This window comes from Argopecten irradians, chromosome 1 (assembly GCF_041381155.1).
Source record: "Argopecten irradians isolate NY chromosome 1, Ai_NY, whole genome shotgun sequence".
Lineage (NCBI taxonomy): Eukaryota > Metazoa > Mollusca > Bivalvia > Pectinida > Pectinidae > Argopecten > Argopecten irradians.
Window position 1 is genome coordinate 11,944,749 of NC_091134.1, and position 15,618 is coordinate 11,960,366.

General features: G+C 42.4%; 1 protein-coding gene across 4 annotated transcripts in view; it reads left to right on the forward strand.

Annotated features, from left to right (window-relative positions):
- Positions 1 to 257: 257 nt before the first annotated feature.
- The window catches only part of LOC138317669 (neprilysin-1-like), a 66,040-nt gene continuing 50,679 nt past the window's right edge, over positions 258 to 15,618 (forward strand). For all 4 annotated transcript variants that reach the window (XM_069259497.1, XM_069259487.1, XM_069259523.1 and 1 more), the window contains exon 1: positions 258 to 981. The gene's annotated coding sequence lies outside the window, so the exon portion shown is untranslated. The remainder of the gene's footprint in view (positions 982 to 15,618) is intronic.

Below are 15,618 nucleotides of genomic sequence, written 5' to 3' on the forward strand. Positions count from 1 at the left end.
AAATTTTTAAGGCAAGATTAAAATATTAAAAATAATTATTATCCGTGGCACTAGTCATATGCTATATGGAACGAAGTATTGATCGTCATGCACCAAAAACAAAATTAATTATTACAAGGTTATAAACACCAATTATTGTTTCATTCAAAATGATGAGTATCGTTTGTGCTCTGTCAGCGGTGGAGCATCTTTAAGTTATATCTAAAATACTCCACATACATATTACCTCTAACATGATTCACTGGTCCCTACAGACACGCATGATATTGTCAAGAACACCGAACCATGCTTACCAGTATTTGTATATACTGCTGTAGAATGTCAGCAATAGATCGGCCGAACGGTAGCGGTATCAGCACGGGGCTACGCACAGTATAAACAACTAATGTATCGAATAAATGAAAACTTCATCTAACGGCATACATGTAGCACGTTGGTCAGTATTGTGGTCAAGGCGGTCAGTATTGTGGTCAAGGCACAGAGAAGGCGCTGGGAAGTCTCCGCACACAGTATTGAATAGTTGGTATATTGTATACGGCTTGTTGTGCACTAGGTACATGGTGTAGATGTCCCATATAGCAGGGATGCAAGATTGGAAGCGGGAATTCTGCTACATGATTGAAAACAATCAAAACACACAATCAGGACAAGGGTTCGGTTTCGTGTGCGATCGAAGACAGCAGTTCGGCAGAGATGATGAGAGACACGTGTTAAGCAATTAATAACGTTCCGCTGGCAGCGATTGTGTTTTCATAATTGTGTTTATGGGCCTATATGTTTGGACTCACTGAGGATTTCTCTGGATATGTAATTTCATACAAACACACCACTAAGGTACATGCTGATATCACACTTCCATCGCTTCAAGTGAGTTTTTTCTATTGTGAATTATTTGTATTCATAAGTGCCTTGCCAATGGAATAAGCCCTAACATAGACAACATTTTCTACGCTACAGGCCCACTCTTTCTCTATATATCAGGTACGTATATCGAGCATGCTAGCTAAAATGAATAAGACCTTTTATATTGTACATTTCTTATACTCAGATTGTAAGCTGTAATCCAGAGAGATGAAGACTTTACCTCAAAGTTGGTGTTACCATATATGGAGTGTCTGCTATTCAAGAAATATAAACACGCGTAGTATTGAATGGCACTGTCATCGAATATACTGTACCATCAACTCGCCTAAAGTTGTAGGCACGAAATCAAGGAAATGGTATTTTATCAGCGTGAAACCTCTCCGATTATACTTAGGTGATATTGATAATTCAACCTTTTTTTTGTTTGTTTTATAAAATGTATTGTTGAAAACAAATAAACTACATGTAGAACCTGATTCAAATTACCTAGAAGACAAAGATATCAAGGAGATTGTCAGATATGATGTTAAGTATGTTTCATTGAATCAGTTTTAAATGTTCTTACATTTATATTAAACCCAGTTACAGTAAAGTCTATCCAGCAAAGGTTAGAGTAAGAAACTTCTCTGAACTGCTATTTTTTTATGTTTTTCCCCATTTTATCCGCTAATACTTATCATTTCACATAAAACAAATATTGCAAGGTCTTAAAATAAATTTGAAATGTTGTACTGATTTTTATTAAGATACCAATTGCGATGAATTTTTTTACCCTTCCTATAAAATCTATTGTATAAATATATACTACACCGATATATTATCAGGCGGGATCAGACTCAAATAAGTTCTGTCTTTCTTGTAAGCAAACTAAACAACATAAATCTAGCAGGACTTGAAAACAATATATTTTGATAAACTTTCAAACGAAAATGTGTAAAAAGCTGAAATAAGTCAATAGATATGTGTTTGTGTTAAGTTGTGTGATGCTACTACATGTATATCACCTTATGGGAGAAGTCTTTTCTCAGCATTAGATCATTGCCGAAACAACAGCCAAATAATCTAAATTCCCTCATCCGACTGGTTCCAGGGGCTTTGAAATACACTTCATAGCCCTAAAATCCAGGAGCTATGGGATGTACAACATAGCCCTTAACTCCTAGGGGCTAAGAAATACACCCCATAACCCCAAAATTATTGGCTAGAGGATACACCCCCATAGCCCTACATTCTAGGGGACACCCTCCATAACCCTGAAATCTAGGGGCTAGGAGCTTGGAGCTACACTCACTTACCCTAAAACGAAGGCGCTAGGGGCTACACTCCGTAGCTCTAAACCCTTGGAGTTAGGGGCTACACTCCATACCATAAACCCTGTAAGATAGATGATATACAACATAGCCCTTAACCCTAGGGGCTAGAGGAGACACATCATAGCCCTTAACTCTAGGTGCTAAAGGATACACATCAAAGCCCTAAAACCTAGTCCTAAACCCCTTGGGATTCACTCTATAACCCTAAACTCTAGGGTCTAGAGGATACAAAGCATAGCCCTAAACCCTATAGGGGATACGTTATCTATGTTGTTACGACTGTCCATATAAGTGTATATACTTTGATCGATTTTTTCCTCAAACTATTTCAGTTAAATCTTCCGTTTGCAAAACCCCGTTGCTTCAATGTATTGAAGCTTCATATGAACAAAAGAACGTTTCAATCAGTGCACCATGTATATGATTTGTAGTGTCATAGACTCCATAGCAGAGTGCTGTGTCCGCTTCAGTGCCATTCAGCCCCAGATATTTTAGGTTTTCTTCCGTGTTCCTAGCGATAATTCACTCTTCTATCAAAGACCGTGACAATTGATTGAATGAATGAATACATAAATGCGGGATTGAGGAAGGAAACGTTAATACGTCATAATTTCATTAACTCATCAATGTAATGAAATGAAATGTAATGTAATGTAATGCATGATTGGATGAAGTAATGAATTGAAGTAGTGAATTTGGGGAAAATAGACAGATGCATAGTTTAAAATACTTCTGTTTCAAACCTTTGATCAATACTATCATGAAGTGACGCCTTGCTTTACATTTCTTTTGAGATAAACTTTGCTGATTCTATTAACAACTGAAGCGCACGTCGACTTGCGGAAGAAATCACTCGTGGCGCGTGTAGAGTGAAATCGTTTGTTTAAGCACCTTACTTCCGCCTGAGCCAGTTAAAGTAATTAACAAATGACGTGGTGTGGGTATTACTGAATGTTAAGAGAGAATGATTACCTGTAGGGACTGGGAAAGTCATCGATCACTCTAACAGGTCTACTGCACTTTGTTTAGTTACAGTAAAGAGAACTATAGCTCGTTTTGGTGCACATCATTAATACTTCAGAATGCATATCATGTCAAAGTCGAGAAAATATTAAGAAAGTAACGTAACGTTTGATACCATATCCTTACAATACACTTCTATGAGTAAATAAATTGTAGTCGCCTTCATTTTCATTGTAAAATCTCCTGCTGGATACGGCGTTACTAACAAGAGTTTTACCATACACAAAGAGATCTTTATTACACAGGGAAAATAGTTATTTTTTCTTCAAACTATTTAGTCACCATTCCAACCATAGACCTGGTAAAGGGATCCATAGATAAACTAGGTCGACGGACTTTTCACCAACATTGCATTGGCAACCTTTTATTTCAGCATGCTACACGTCCAACTACATAAGATGTTGTTTGCATCAAGGTCAAGGTCATTCATATTAACAAACATATATCCAATATAAGGTCTCCAGTCATTCCAAAACAAGAAGTTCTTTCAAGATTTTAGCTTTGGTCCCTATGACCTTTAATGTAGGTCAAATCATTCATACTTTGATAGCACTTCATATTATGCTACCCGCCAATATAAGGTGTCTAAGACTTCTATAACTTGACAAGATGCTGTTTAGATATTTTAGTGGGTTTTTTGGCCCCCGTGACCTTGCGTGTAGGCCAAAATTATTCGTATTAACACTTAAGCCCTTTTTCTCAGCAGCTTGTTAAATGCCCCACTATAAGTCTCTAGACCCCTTTTCTCATCCTGTTACATGCCCCATAATCTCAAGGCACTTCATTTCAACATGTTACATGCCCCATAGTGTTTAAACCCTTTATCTCATCCTGTTACATGCCTCTTTACAGGTCTCTAGGCCCTTTATCTCAGCCTGTTACATTCCCATTACAGGTCTCTAGGCCCTTTATCTCAGCCTGTTACATTCCCATTACAGGTCTCTAGGCCCTTTATCTCAGCCTGTTACATTCCCATTACAGGTCTTTAGGCCCTTTATCTCAGCCTGTTACATTCCCATTACAGGTCTCTAGGCCCTTTATCTCAGCCTGTTACATTCCCATTACAGGTCTCTAAGGCCTTTATCTCAGGCCTTTATCTCATCCCATTACAGTCTCTAGGCCCTTTATCTCATCCTGTTACATGCCCCATTACAGGTCTCTAGACCCTTTATCTCATCCTGTTACATGCCCCATTACAGGTCTCTAGACCCTTTATCTCATCCTGTTACATGCCCCATTACAGGTCTCTAGACCCTTTACTTTATCTCATCCTGTTACATGCCCCATTACCGGTCTCTAGACCCTTTACTTTATCTCATCCTGGTTACATGCCCCATTACAGGTCTCTAGACCCCTTTATCTCAAGCCCTGTTACAGCCCCATTACCGGTCGCTAGACCCTTTATCCAAGCCTGTTACATGCCCCATTACAGGTCTCTAGACCCTTTACTTTATCTCATCCTGTTACATGCCCCATTACCGGTCTCTAGACCCTTTACTTTATCTCATCCTGTTACATGCCCCATTACAGGTCTCTAGACCCTTTACTTTATCTCATCCTGTTACATGCCCCATTACAGGTCTCTAGACCCTTTACTTTATCTCATCCTGTTACATGCCCCATTACAGGTCTCTAGACCCTTTACTTTATCTCATCCTGTTTACATGCCCCATTTACAGGTCTCTAGACCCTTTACTTTATCTCATCCTGTTACATGCCCCCATTACAGGTCTCTAGACCCTTTACTTTATCTCATCCTGTTACATGCCCCATTACAGGTTCGCTAGACCCTTTATCTCAGCCTGTTACATGCCCCATTACAGGTCTCTAGACCCTTTACTTTATCTCATCCTGTTACATGCCCCATTACAGGTCTCTAGACCCTTTACTTTATCTCATCCTGTTACATGCCCCATTTACAGGTCTCTAGACCCTTTAACTTTTCTCATCCTGTTACACATGCCCCATTACAGGTCTCTAGACCCGGTTTTATCTCATCCTGTTACATGCCCGCCATTACAGGTCTCTCCAGACCCTTTACTTTTATCTCATCCTGTTACATGCCCCATTACAGGTCTCTAGACCCTTTACTTTATCTCATCCTGTTACATGCCCCATTACAGGTCTCTAGACCCTTTACTTTATCTCATCCTGTTACATGCCCCATTACAGGTCTCTAGACCCTTTATCTCAGCCTGTTACATGCCCCATTACAGGTCTCTAGACCCTTTACTTTATCTCATCCTGTTACATGCCCCATTACAGGTCTCTAGACCCTTTACTTTATCTCATCCTGTTACATGCCCCATTACAGGTCTCTAGACCCTTTACTTTATCTCATCCTGTTACATGCCCCATTACAGGTCTCTAGACCCTTTATCTCATCCTGTTACATGCCCCATTACAGGTCTCTAGACCCTTTACTTTATCTCATCCTGTTACATGCCCCATTACAGGTCTCTAGACCCTTTACTTTATCTCATCCTGTTACATGCCCCATTACAGGTCTCTAGACCCTTTACTTTATCTCATCCTGTTACATGCCCCATTACCGGTCTCCTAGACCCTTTACTTTATCTCATCCTGTTACATGCCCCATTACAGTCTCCAGACCCTTTACTTTATCTCATCCTGTTTATTACATGCCCCATTACAGCGTTCCAGACCCTTTACTTTTATCTCATCCTGTTACATGCCCCATTACAGGGTCTCTAGACCCTTCTACTTTATCTCATCCTGTTACATGCCCCATTACAGGTCTCTAGACTTTATCTCATCCTGTTACAATTTAGGTCTCTAGACCCTTTACTTTAATCTCATCCTGTTACATGCCCCATTACAGGTCTCTAGGACCCTTTATCCTCATCCTGTTACATGCCCCATTACAGGTCCTCTATGAACCCTTTACTTTATCTCATCCTGTTACATGCCCCATTACAGGTCTCTAGACCCTTTACTTTATCTCATCCTGTTACATGCCCCATTAGCACAGGTCTCTAGACCGCTTTATCCAAGCCTACAGTCCTGTTACATGCCCCTGTTACAGTCTCCTAGACCCTTTACTTTATCTCATCCTGTTACATGCCCCATTACAGGTCTCTAGACCCTTTACTTTATCTCATCCTGTTACATGCCCCATTACCGGTCTCTAGACCCTTTACTTTATCTCATCCTGTTACATGCCCCATTACAGGTCTCTAGACCCTTTACTTTATCTCATCCTGTTACATGCCCCATTACAGGTCTCCTAGACCCTTTACTTTATCTCATCCTGTTACATGCCCCCTTAAGGTCTCTAGACCCTTTACTTTATCTCATCCTGTTACATGCCCCATTACCAGGTCTCTAGACCCTTTACTTTATCTCATCCTGTTACATGACCCATTACAGGTCTCTAGACCATACCCTTTAACTTTATCTCATCCTGTTACATGCCCCATTACAGGTCCCTCTAGACCCTTTACTTTATCTCAGCCTGTTACATGCCCCATTACAGGTCTCCAGACCCTTTACTTTATCTCATCCTGTTACATGCCCCATTACAGGTCTCTAGACCCTTTACTTTATCTCATCCTGTTACATGCCCCATTACAGGTCTCTAGACCCTTTACTTTATTATCATCCTGTTACATGCCCCATTACAGGTCTCTAGACCCTTTACTTTATCTCATCCTGTTACATGCCCCCATTACAGGTCTCTAGACCTTTACTTTATCTCATCCTGTTACATGCCCCCATTACAGGTCTCTAGACCCTTTACTTTATCCTCATCCTGTTACATGCCCCATTACAGGTCTCTAGGCCCTTTATCTCAGCCTGTTACATGCCCCATTACAGGTCTCCAGACCCTTTACTTTATCTCAGCCTGTTACATGCCCCATTACAGGTCTCCAGACCCTTTACTTTATCTCATCCTGTTACATGCCCCATTACAGGTCTCTAGACCCTTTACCTCATCCTTTACATTTATCTCTTATCTTAGCCTGTTACACATGCTCCAGACCCATTATCTCACCTGTTACATGCCCCATTACAGGTCATCCTTAACCCTGTTACTTTTTCTCAGCCTATGTCTCCAGACCCTTTACTTTATCTCAGTTACATGCCCCATTACAGTCTCAAGACCCTTTACTTTATCTCAGCCTGTTACATGTCCCCTACAGGTGTTACATGCCCCATTACAGGTCTCTCTAGTTACATGCCACCATTACAGGTCTCTAGACCCTTTACTTTCTCTCCCTTTACTTTATCTCATCATCCTGTTACATGACCCAGACATTTCATCTGTTAGACCAACAGACTTTATCCTGTTACATGACCAACAGACACATCCTTCCATCCTGTTACATGCCCAACAGACATCCTTCCCTTTACTTTATCTCATCAGTTATCATGCCCCCTGTTACAGGTCCAACAGACATCCTTCATCCTGTTACATTCCTTCATCCTGTTACATGACCAACAGACATCCTTCATCCTGTTACATGACCAACAGACTCCTTCAGACCCTTTACCTTTATCATCCTGTTACATGACCAACAGACATCCTTACATCCAGTGTTACATGACCAACAGACATCCTTCATCCTGTTACCAACAGACATCTCACCTGTTACATGACATCCTTACCTGTTACAGACCAACAGACATCCTTCATCCTGTTACATGACCATTACAGACTCCTTCATCCTGTTACATGACTCAACCTGTTACATCCTTCCCCATTACAGGTCTCAGACCCCTTTATCTGTTCCTGTTACAGACCCTTCATCCTGTTACAGGTCCAACAGACCTTTATCTTTATCTCATCCTGTTACATGCCCCATCCTTCATCCTGTTACAGACCAACAGACATCCTTCATCCTCCCATTACATGACTCTAGACATCCTTCATCCCTGTTACATGACCAACAGACCATTACAGGTCTCTAGACATCCTTTCCTGTTACATCCAACAGACATCCTTCATCCTGTTACAGGACCAGACCTTCTTTATCATCATCCTGTTACATGACCAACAGACATCCTTCATCCTGTTACATGACCATCCTGTTACATGACCAACAGATCCTTCATCCTGTTACATGACCCAGACATCCTTCATCCTGTTACATGACCAACAGACATCCTTCATCCTGTTACATGACCAACAGAGACATCCTTCATCCTGTTACATGACCAACAGACATCCTTCATCCTGTTACATGACCAACAGACATCCTTCATCCTGTTACATGACATCCTTACAGGTCTACAGACCAACAGACATCCTTCATCCTGTTACATGACCCAGACATTACATCCTGTCTCAGACCAACAGACATCCTTCATCCTGTTACATGACCCATTACATCCTTCATCTCTCATCCTGTTACATTCATCCTGTTACATGACCAACAGACATCCTTCATCCCTGTTACATGACCCAACAGACATCTTCACCTTTACATTATCCTTCATCCTGTTACATGACCAACAGACATCCTTCACCCTTTTACATCCAACAGACATCCTTCATCCTGTTACAGGACCAACAGACCCTTTACTTTACATCATCAGACATCCTGTTACATGACCAACAGACATCCTTCATCCTTTACATGACCAACAGACATCCTTCATCCTGTTACATGACCAACAGACATCCTTACTTTACATCCAACAGACATCCTTCATCCTGTTACATGACCAACAGACATCTTCATCCTGTTACATGCCCCATCCTGTTACATGACCAACAGACATCCTTTGTTACATGACCAACAGACATCCTTCATCCTGTTACATGACCAACAGGTCATCCTTCATCCTGTTACATGACCAACAGTTACATCCTTCATCCTGTTACAGGTCTCTAGACCCTTCATACTGTTACATGACCAACATCCTTCATCCTGTTACATGCCCCATTACAGGTCTCTAGACCCACTTTATCTCATCCTGTTACATGACCCCACAGACATCCTTCTAGACCCTTTTCACTTACACCAACAGACATCCTTCATCCTGTTACATGACATCCTTTATCAGTTACATGACCAACAGACATCCTTCATCCTGTTACATGACCAACAGACATCCTTCATCCTTTACATGACCAACAGACATCCTCATCCAGGTTACATGTCCCATTTGTCCCTTACATAGACCTTTATGCTTCACCTGTTACATGACCCATATAACCTGTCTCAAGACCCTTTAGACTTTATCCTCATCCTGTTACATGCCCCAATACCGGTCCTTCACCCTGTTACTTTTATCTCAACTGTTACATGCCCCATTACAGGTCTCTAGACCCTTTACATTTACAGACATCCTTCATCCTGTTACATGACCAACAGACATCCTTACTAGGTCCTTTACTAGACCAACAGACATCCTTCATCCTGTTACAGACCAATGCCCCATTACAGTCTCTAGACAACCTTCTACTTGTTATATAACCAACAGACATCCACATCCTGTTGACATGTCCCATACTACAATACCTGTTGATCTGACTAGAGTGCCCAACAGACTTATTCTTCATCCTGTTACATGACCAACCATCCTACATCCCTCTAGACATCCTTTAACATGACCAACAAGAACATCCAACATCCCTTTACAGGACCAACAGACATCCATTACCGTCCATGTTATAATGACCAGACAGCACAAGGAAACATTATTTCATGCCTGTATTACAAAAAGCCCAACAGATATCCGTCTCATAAACATTATCCTTATCTCAATCCTGTACCATGACCACAGACAACCGGTCTCTAGACCCTTGTTACAGGTCCAACAGACATCCTGCATCCTGTTACATGGACCAACCCTTTACCGGTCTCTAACCCCCCCCCCCCCTATAGTACCAACAAGCAGGAGACATCCTTCGTTAAATACATGCCTCAGTTACTAGGCCCCAGACATAGACCATATCTGTCTTCATTCCTTTTCTCTACCTTGTTATATCGATGCACCAACACGACAGACCAATACTTTCCTTTCATCCTGTTACATCCCATTACAATGGTCTCCAGACAACTCCTTTATCGAATATTGACCATGTTACAAGTTCCAACAGACATAAGTAATCCTTCAAATCATGTTATCAACGTACACACTTACAAGGACCGAACAGACATCCTTCTACTTTTCTTATCACCTGTTACATGACCTACAGACATGAGTTTCGCTTCATCCACATCTTACTTATCTCAGCCTGTTACATGCCCCATTACAGGTCCTCTAGACCCTTTACTGTTATATCTTCCCTGTTACATCCCCATTACAATCTCGTAGACCCTTTTACCTTTATCTCAATCCCTGTTACATGCCCCATTACAGGTCTCCAGACCCGTAACTTTATCTCAGCCTGTTACATGCCCCATCCTGTTACAGGTCTCTACAGACACCCGTTACATGACTTTATCTTCATCCTGTACATTCCAACACATTATCCTGATCCCTGACCAACAGACTTTACTTATATCATCCTGTTACATGCCCCATTACAGGTCTCTAGGACCCTTTACTTTTATCTCATCTGTTACATGCCGCCATTACCGGTCTCTAGACCCTTTACTTTATAGACATCCTGGTTACATGCCCCATTACAGGTCTCTAGACCCTTTACTTTATCTCATCCTGTTACATATGCCCATTACCTGGTCTCTAGACCCTTTACTTTATCTCATCTGTTACATGCCCCATTACAGGGTCTCTACAGACATCCTTTACTTTATCATGACCTGTTTACAGTTACATGCCCCTTTACAGGATCTCTAGACCCTTACTTTATCTCATCCTGTTACATGACCCCAGTTATCCGGTCTCTAGACCCTTTACTTTATCCTTCATCTGTTACATGACCAACATTACAGCCTTCATCCTGTTAGACCCTTTACTTTATCTCATCCTGTTACATGCCCCATTACTCCGGTCTCTAGACCTTTACTTTATCTCATCCTGTTACATGCCCCATTACAGTCCTCTAGACCCTTTAGTCTTATCTCATCCTGTTACATGCCCCATTACACCGGTCTCTAGACCCTTTACTTTATCTCATCCTGTTACATGCCCCATTACAGGTACTCTAGACATCCATTCACCTTTATCATCATGCCTGTTACATCCTTCATGCCTGCCCCATTACCCAGGTCTCTAGACCCTTTACTTTATCTTCATCCTGTTACATGCCCCATTACAGGTCTCTAGACCCTTCTATCCCAACAGCCTGTTACATGCCCCATTACAGGTCTGTAGACCCTTTTACTTTATCTTCCTGTTTACATCGCCCCATTACAGGTCTCTAGAAGAACCCTTTACATCCTTCATCCTTACATACCCCATCCTTATCCAGGTCCTGACCAACAGACACCTTTATCCTTTAGCATACCATCCAGCCTGTTTACATGCCCCATTACACAACTAGACATCCTTTATCCACCTGTTACATGCCCCATGTACACAGGTATGTAGACCCTTTACTTTATCTCATCCCTGTTACATGCCCCATTACAGAGTCTCTAGACCCTTTACTTTATCATCCTGTTTTACATTTCTCATCCTGTTTTTTTTTTTGTTTTTTCCCATCCTTTATAATCTCATCCTGTTTACAATGCCCCATTACAGACCCTTTACTTTTTATCTCATCTTGTTACATGCCCCCATTACCGTTCTGTAGACCCTTTACTTTATCTCATCCTGTTACATGCCCCCATTACAGGGTCTCTAGACCCTTTACTTTATCTCATCTTGTTACATGCCCCATTAACCGTTCTCTAGACCCCTTTACTTTATCTCATCCTGTTACATGCCCCATTAACAGGTCTCTAGACCCTTTACTTATCTCATCCTGTTATACATGCCCCATTAACCGGTCTCAAGACCCTTTACTTTATCTCATTCCTTGTTTACATGCCGCCATTTACAGGTCTCTAGACCCTTTACTTTATCTCATCCTGTTACATGCCCCCCATTACAGGTCGTCTAGACCCTTTACTTTATTCACATCCTGTTACATGCCTCTTTACAGGTCTCTAGACCCTTTTACTTTATCTCATCTCTGTTTACCATGCCCCATTACCGTCTCTAGACCCTTTAACTTTATCTCATCTTGTTACATCCTCCATTACCGTTCTCTAGACCCTTTACTTTATCTCAGCCTGTTACATGCCCCATTCCGGTCTCTTAGACCCTTACTTATATCTCATCTTGAGTTACAGCCCCATTACAGGTTATCTAGACCCATTACTTTATCTCATCCTGTTACATGCCCCATTACAGGTCTCTAGACCCTTTACTTTATCCAGCCTGTTACATGCCCCAATACAGGTCTCTAGCCCTTTACCTTTATCTCAGCCTGTTACATGCCCCATTACAGGTCTCTTCTAGACCCTTTTACTTATCTCATCCTGTTACATAGCCCCAGTTTACAGGTCCTCTATAGACCCTTTATCTTCATCTTGGTTACATGCCCCATTAACCGGTCTCTAGACCTTTATGCTCATTGTTACATGCCCTTTACGGTCTCTCAGCCTGCTTTACTTTATCTCCCATTACATGCCCCATTCTGGTCAGAGACCCTTTACTTTATCTCATCCTGTTACATTGCCCCATTACAGGTCTCTAGACCCTTTAAACTTTATCTCATCCTGTTACATGCCCCATTACAGGGCTCCAGACCCTTTACTTTATCTCAGCCTGTTACATGCCCCATTACAGGCCCTCTAGACCCTGGTACTTTATCTCATCCAGTTACATGCCCCATTACAGGTCTCTAGACCCTTGTATCTCAGCCTTTATCTCCAGCCTTGACACTTTACATGACCAGAATTACAGGTCTCTAGATCTCAGTCCTGTTACATTTCCCATTACAATGTGTCCTATCATCCAGACTTGTTTACATGCCCATTACAGGTCTCTAGGCCCTTTTTAGACTTGTATCTCAGTGACCAATATATGTCTTACATTAATCCCATTACATGCCCTTTGTCTCTAGACCCTTTATTCAAGCATTGTGTTACATGCCCCATTTACAGGTCTCCTCTAGACCCTTTAATCTTCAGCCTGTTACATGCCCCCATTATAGGTCTCTAGACCCGTTACTATTTGATCTGTCAGCCCCTGTTACATGCCCATTTACCCGGTCTCTATACCCTTTAATCAAGCCTGTTACATGCCCCCCTCTAGACCCTTTATTCCAAGCCTGTTACATGCCCCATTACAGGTCTCTAGACCCTTTATTCAAGCCTGTTACATGCCACCCATTACAGGTCTCTAGACCCGTTTACTTTGTCTCACTCGAGCCTGTTACATGCCCCCATACCGGTCTCTAGACCCCTTTATTCAAGCCTGTTACATGCCCCATTACAGGTCTCTAGACCCTTTATTCACAGCCTGTTACATGCCCCATTACAGGTCTCTAGACCCTGTTATCCAAGCCTGTTACATGCCCCATTACAGTCTTCTCAGACCCTTTTATCGTCCCAGCCTGTTACATGCCCCATTACAGGTCTCTAGACCCCTTTATCAAGCCTGTTACATGCCCCATACAGGTCTCTAGACCTCCTTTATCCCAAGCCTATTACATGCCCCATTAACAGGTCTCTAGACCCTTTATCCCAGCCTGTTACATGCCCATTTACAGGTCTCTAGACCCTTTATCCAAGTTCCTGTTACATGCCCTTTAGGTCCCTAGGCTCCTTTATCTCAGCCTGTTACATTCCCATTACAGGTCCCTAGACCCTTTTAATCCAAGCCTGATTACATGCCCTTTATTCTCTAGACCCTATTATCCCTAGCCTGTTACATGCCCATTACAGGTCTCTAGGCCCCTTTGTCTCATCAGCCTGTTACATGCCCCATTACAGGTCTCCTAGGCCCTTTATCTCAGCCTGTTACATGCCCCATCAGTTACAGTCTCTGGACCCTTTATATCAGCCTGTTACATGCCCATTACAGGTCTCTAGGCCCTTTGTCTCAGCCTGTTACATGCCCCATTACAGGTCTCTAGGCCCCTTTATTCTCAGCCTGTTACATGCCCCATTACAGGTCTCTAAGCCCTTTATATCAGCCTGTTACATTCCCATTACAGGTCTCTAGGCCCTTTATCTCAGCCTGTACATGCCCCCATTACAGGTCTCTAAGGCCCTTTATATCAGCCTGTTACATGCCCCATTACAGGTCTCTAAGCCCTTTATCTCAGCCTGTTACATGCCCCATTACAGGTCTCTAAGCCCTTTTATATCAGCCTGTTACATGCCCCATTACAGGTCTCTAAGCCCTTTATATCAGCCTGTTACATGCCCCATTACAGGTCTCTAAGCCCTTTATATCAGCCTGTTACATGCCCCATTACAGGTCTCTAGACCCTTTACTTTATCTCATCCTGTTACATGCCCCATTACAGGTCTCTAGACCCTTTATCTCATCCTGTTACATGCCCCATTACAGGTCTCGTGAGGCCCTTTATATCAGCCTGTTACATGCCCCATTACAGGTCTCTAGGCCCTTTATCTAATCAGCCCTGTTACATGCCCCATTACAGGTCTCTAGCCCCCTTTTATCTCAGCCTGTTACATGCCCCTTTACAGGTCTCTAGACCCTTTATCGTCAGCATGTTACATGCCCCATTTACAGGTCTCTAGGCCCTTTATATCAGCCTGTTTACATGCCCCATTACAGGTCTCTAGGCCCTTTATCTCAGCCTGTTACATGACCACATTACAGGTCCTCTAAGACCCTTTATTCGTCCAAGCCTGTTACATGCCCATTACAGGTCTCTAGGGCCCTTTATCTCAGCCTGTTACATGCCCATTACAGGTCTCTAGACCCCCTTTATCTCAGCCTGTTTACATGCCCCATTACAGGTCTCTAGGCCCTTTATCTCAGCCTGTTTACATGCCCCATTACAGGTCTCTAGGCCCTTTATCTCAGCCTGGTTACATGCCCCATTACAGGTTCTACTCTAGACCCTTTACTTTATCTCAGCCTGTTACATTCCCATTACAGGTCTCTAGACCCTTTATCTCAGCCTGTTTACATTCCCATTACAGGTCTCTAGCCCTTTATCTCAGCCTGTTACATGCCCATTACAGGTCTCTAGGCCCTTTGTCTCAGCCTGTTACATGCCCCCATTACAGGTCTCTAGGCCCTTTGTCTCAGCCTGTTACATGCCCCATTACAGGTCTCTAGACCCTTTACTTTATCTCAGCCTGTTACATGCCCATTACAGGTCTCTAGGCCCTTTATCTCAGCCTAATTACATGCCCATTACAGGTCTCTAGGCCCTTTGTCTCAGCCTGTTACATGCCCCATTACAGGTCTCTAGGCCCTTTATCTCAGCCTGTTACATGCCCCATTACAGGTCTCTGGACCCTTTATCTCAGTATGTTACATGCCCCATTCACAAGTCTCTGGACCCTTTATC